This window comes from Pyxicephalus adspersus, chromosome 4 (genome assembly GCF_032062135.1).
Source record: "Pyxicephalus adspersus chromosome 4, UCB_Pads_2.0, whole genome shotgun sequence".
Lineage (NCBI taxonomy): Eukaryota > Metazoa > Chordata > Amphibia > Anura > Pyxicephalidae > Pyxicephalus > Pyxicephalus adspersus.
In genome coordinates, this window is record NC_092861.1 from 118,846,576 (window position 1) to 118,852,002 (window position 5,427).

At 34.4% G+C, this 5,427-nt stretch overlaps 1 long non-coding RNA gene across 2 annotated transcripts in view; it reads right to left on the minus strand.

Annotated features, from left to right (window-relative positions):
* Positions 1–1,129: 1,129 nt before the first annotated feature.
* Positions 1,130–5,427, minus strand: part of LOC140329271 (uncharacterized) — a 29,629-nt gene continuing 25,331 nt past the window's right edge. Inside the window, exons 4-5 of one of the 2 annotated variants that reach the window (XR_011920447.1) lie at positions 3,819–3,886; positions 1,130–2,166 (exon numbers count right to left, since the gene is read on the minus strand). This is a non-coding gene — a long non-coding RNA (uncharacterized lncRNA). The remainder of the gene's footprint in view (positions 2,167–3,818; positions 3,887–5,427) is intronic. The other variant, XR_011920446.1, reaches the window with a different exon arrangement.

Consider the following 5,427-nt stretch of genomic DNA (forward strand, 5'->3'; position numbering starts at 1 on the left):
ATCAGTATTTTCCTGAAGGTTTCAGGAAACTATACAGCTCCCTTTTTGCTTCTTCCTCTAGCCTAATATGTCTAGCCTGACTAGTTTTGATGTAATTCGCTATAAACTAAGGTAGTAAAAGCAGAAGGGTTTTACCTAATATATATATATATATATATATATATAGGTAAATTTAAATCTGTATAAATATCAATTTTCAAAGATGTATCTTGTAGATAAAAGTTCTGTTTAGTAACTTTTTTTTTATTTAAACACTGTCCAGGACACCATGGATTTCACTTCTTACTGTGATATTACCTCAGTATTTATAACCAAAACTATAGACAGGATCATATCTCCAATGGCGGTACAACTCTGTCATTTGGTTATTGCATTGGAATGTGATGGCAGCAAATATACTGGTGCGAGTTGGGACTTAGAACAGATGGCAGAAGAATTATCCAAAGCTACAGAACACTTTGCAAAGACCTCAGTAAGGTACAATTTATTATTATTCGTACTATGTTTTAAATAAAACCCTTTGTAAAAAGTCATGTGTCAGTTGTGCAAGAATTGTTTTGCTTTCTACTGGGTTTTTGCTTTATATTCTTTGAACTGGATCTTGCATTTTTTTGGATGTTGCACTATATATGTTTTGGTTCTTGATTTTATGTTTTTGAGTTTTTTTTATACTATATGCAGTTGTGTGAAAATTAAGTACACCTCATGAAAATTGTACTTTTTAGGGCATTTTTAAACAAACAAACAAACATTTGAGCTATATTTAAACTGTTCTTTCAGATAAACATGATATACCATATACACTCCATTATAAACTGCGATTTTTTTCTCACTTCAAAATGTCATTAGATATACCATTGGAGGATAGGAAAAACATTAGATTTTTTACTAGGAAGCAATTGAGTAATAATATAGAATACAAATATCATCTTAAACATGGGCCTAATACCAATGACAAGGATATATATGATAGCGATGACTATACATTCTATTGGCAGTATTGAGTACACAAAAAAGAGAATGCTCAAGAGCAAGTGTACCTACTAAATTCAGGGCATGGCCAACTAATGTGTATCAAATTAGTTCACAATACTAAAAAAAAAGGGATAAAATAAGTAGGGTGAAAAGCACAAACAGGAAACCATGAAATTGTGTTTATCAGTAATGAGCTGAAGATAATATTTGTAATTAAAGCCAGTATACCACATCTCTTAGACTAAGAACATAAATATAGTTGTAATTTCTCTTAAGGGTTCCTTGAGATGACATACAACTGTGTGTAATAAAATGTTGTCACCAATTGTGTAATTTCAGGCAAATGTTTTGGTGGTGTAAATCTGCTATCATTTGAAGAAACATTTAGTTTCAGCGTCTATATGCAATTCCGCATACAGTTTTTGTAACATCTAAGTTTTGGAGTTCTTTTTTTTTTTTTTTAACATTCTTTATTTTTGAAAACTTTTTTTTACAACAAAAACAATACAGTAACCAATCAAGACAGAACAGGCTAGGTACGGGAAACAAAAACCAGCATGTTACACATTTCACAGAGACTTAATAAAAAATGTGGTGAAGGTACATACAACATATCATCGTTAGCATTTGGATACATCTGTGGGACCATATTGGAGTTCTTAACACCTAATCTAACTTTGCTTTAATGCCATATTTTTCAGAAGCGCACACACACTCATTAATTCTATTACTGGAAACAAGTATATACAAAATGCTGGAGTAAATACCTAATATTGGTGTTTTAATAGTTGTGATAAATGTACCCATTAAATCACAAATTATGTTATTGTTGACAGGTAATGTGATTTAAAATCTATCTGGAGATTGTGCTCCTAAAATAATACAACAAATGTGCTTTCAATGTCACAAATGCCACTATTTTATAAATGAGCACAAAAGATATATGTTATGATAATATAGTAAATGTATTAGTAAATTGTCATAAAATAATTTTGTATTACATATTGACACAGGCTGGGAGAAGAATGTGACGATGGAATTCTGAAGAAGGAAATGGAAGAAGCTGCAAAGAGCCTTCTTATAACTGGAAAGAACATCCTGCTATCAGTTCAGAAGCTCTGCCTTCAGCCTACTGTTCGGAAGCACCATGAGGACGTAATCACTGCTGCACAAAACATTTTAACGGGAACTCTAAAGGTGAGAAAAATCATTTTACAAGATATAACAAGAGTTTAAATCTAATTTTGTTAGAAACTAGCTTAAATGTGGCTGTGTTTGTTCTGATACGACAGCTAAAACAGAGTTGGATGATAAATTTGGTAGATACAGAACCCTATTTTAAAAAAAAGTTGCAATTTACATATGACCTTGCCTAATTCCCATTGCTTTTCTTTTTTTTCATCTATTGCTCTATTGCTGCTCTAATAAACACCTTCTGAGTGCAGGTTTGTTTTATTACCATAGCCTGTATAGTATGGAAGTCTGACAGAGTAAGGTTGGTGAGGTGATAGGTAGAGTTCTGTAGTCCAGCAGGCAAGCTTGACATAACTGGTTGGGATTCTAGTGCTGCAAAATACTGTGTGTCGTGAGACCAACCTTAGGAGGTTAGAAGGACAATATATTTTTGGAAGATCCCTAGTTATTTGTAAAATGTGCATGTATTGCAAAGATGCAAAGATGTGTTTCCTTCTTATTGTACCCTAAGATACACTTTCAGAATCATCAGCATTTGTCCTCCTCTGTGGGTTAAACACATCCTGGAGTTGATAAAGAAATTGTAATCCAAAGCTAAATTTACAATTTTAGCAAGACCATGCTAAAGGAACCTCGACCTGTACATTGACTTGTAGTTTCCTGCTGATAGCAGGTGAATATAGGTCACCATGTTGCCATAATGATCGATGGAAGTAGATGTAGTCCTGAGGGGGAAGAGTCATTACAGCACCTTCCTATAAAATATTTATCTGGGCACTGCAGGGCTATGCAATTTAAAAGTCCTAATCGAGGATATTAGAATTCATAGAAACAGACATAGGGCCCGATTAAAAAAAAGCTCTCCAAGGCTGGAGAAGATGCACTTTCATCAGTGAAGCTGTGTGATCCAGCAAACCTGGAATGGATTTCTATTGCTATTTGCTAATTGTTAGCAAATGTTATTTAATCCTGGACCAGATCCATTTTAGGTTTTCTGGATCACCCAGATTTACTGCTGAAAATGTATGTTCTCCAGCCTTCGAGAGATTCAACAAATCAGGCCCATAGAGTCACTCACCTCTAACTATACTATATCACACATGTCAAAGAGTCACTGTCAAAGAGGCATGGGTATTTATTGTAAAAACAAGTTTTCTATTGGTACAAGTCCTCCATGACAATGCCATGCTACATCTTCCTTTTTTTGAACATAGCTTGCCTATTAAACTCATAAATAATAAACCCAGTCAGTAAACTCTTTTATAAGAATGACTGGAACAGGTGTCTGCTTGTCAAATGACTGTTGGTAGGTACTGGTTCTTACAGATATAATGAATGTCCAACTATAGTACGACTAAAATGTTTTTTTTTTAATAGCACCTTTAACTATAAGGCAACACAGTTCAATGCATGTACGTTACTGTTCACCACAATGCATAGTAATGGACTACAGAAATACTGGAGGTTTGATATGGGCCAGGTACAGTGTATTGACAGTCCATTAAAAAAAGATTTTCTTAACAAAATACGTAATGCTGCATACAAAAACACATTTTGTAGTGCATTTTCTATCATAATCCAACTTAGTGGGAATATCCGATTGGACTCGTTTATGTTTATAAAACGTTTATGTTTATGTTTTTAAAAACCTCAATAACTTGGGCATCTTGCAATAGTTTTACATTTTTCGGTTTCTTCAGGCATGCTCTTGGGAAAGCTGTCAAGAAAAAAAATATTATATTTTGTTTTATTTAAAAAGTATTCAATGTAAAAACCAAATTTAATCCTACAGCATTAATGAAAAGAGTTATTATGTTTAATTTCTATCTGTCTCATCACCTTCCTTTTCACTCTGTTACCCTTTGTTGGCAACATTATAATGCAATACTAAAAACAATGAATAATTTTACACTCAGACTATTCCATTTCAAAATCATTTAAAATGTTTTTTTTAGAACTCGCTTTAAGGATTCTTTTGAGGTACATACTAAAATCCTTTTAAATATAGGTCTGGCCAGTTCAACAACAGTCAGAGCACTACACAGCACTTCTTTGTCATGAAAGTTTTATGATAAAATGCATTGTGTAATATAGTCTCACTTTTTATTTATCTCTGCTGTATTTTATTAACTCTGTGAAAAGTGCCCTGTGGTATAGCTAGGAAGGTCCTGGATTAGATCTATGTGGCACTCAGGCTAGGGAGGTTTACATATTAGGCAGAAAAACACAGACAGTAAGCTTTTAGTAAAAGCCTATGTTGGTGGTCCTGGAACTGACTAAGGAAGAGTTGTGGGGGTTCCTTGACCACCTGGTTCATATCTGGATCTTCACCAAGCTGGGAGCCCAGGTGCACTATTTTGGAAGTCAGGTGCATCCTGGTGGAAGCTAACTGGCCTGCTGTTGCAAAAGAGAACTGAGCTCCAGGAAATCTGATTATTTTCAAATTGGCACTAAGAAATGACTGTGATTTGTTTTTCCATCAGTTAGCAAGGGACAAAAATTGATACAGTTAGATGCCCAGAAGGTCTACTGTTTGTTCTTTTTATTGACTTTTATGTTGTGCTGGCAAACTTTTCCTTTGATGAATAAATATGCAGGCTGTTTGTTTTAAACTAGACTTGTGGTGCCTCTATCCTGAACTGTGCAGAAAATTCATTGCACGAACAATCCCTATATCAGTGTTTCTCAACCAGGATTCCTCTAGAGTTTGGTTGGGGCGGTTTGTGCCTCTTAAGTCAGTTTACCTGACACCATTGATTTTTTTGGCTATTTTATCATATAAGTTTGAGGAAGGGGAAACGCTTCCCCCTGAATCATTATCCTACCATCATCATCTTTCCTCACAACTGTGAAACACTACATCTTCTTAACTGGAGACTACCTGTAAGCATGTTTTTCAGAACACCTTTTGCTATCATTTTGAATTATTTATTTCCATGTAAATCACATGGGATTCTTGTATATCTTGAGTGTGCTTTATCTTGGATCATCATCCTGTTTTGAGATACCTCTTCCTAATTTTAATCCTATCAGATTATTTTTGAGAGTAAACCTGAAGAAGCATGGTATGCGATGCGTGTCAGGAATAGTCTGAACCTATTGACCTCACCATATCCCTACAGGGCATCTCGCATAATGTTTATTCTCTAACTATAGTGTTTTATACACAAATAATTGACAACAGTTTCGACAAAATATTAAATACGATCCTTAGTTTAATATATTATCTGTTGAACTTATTGCTACCTAAAACCCCCC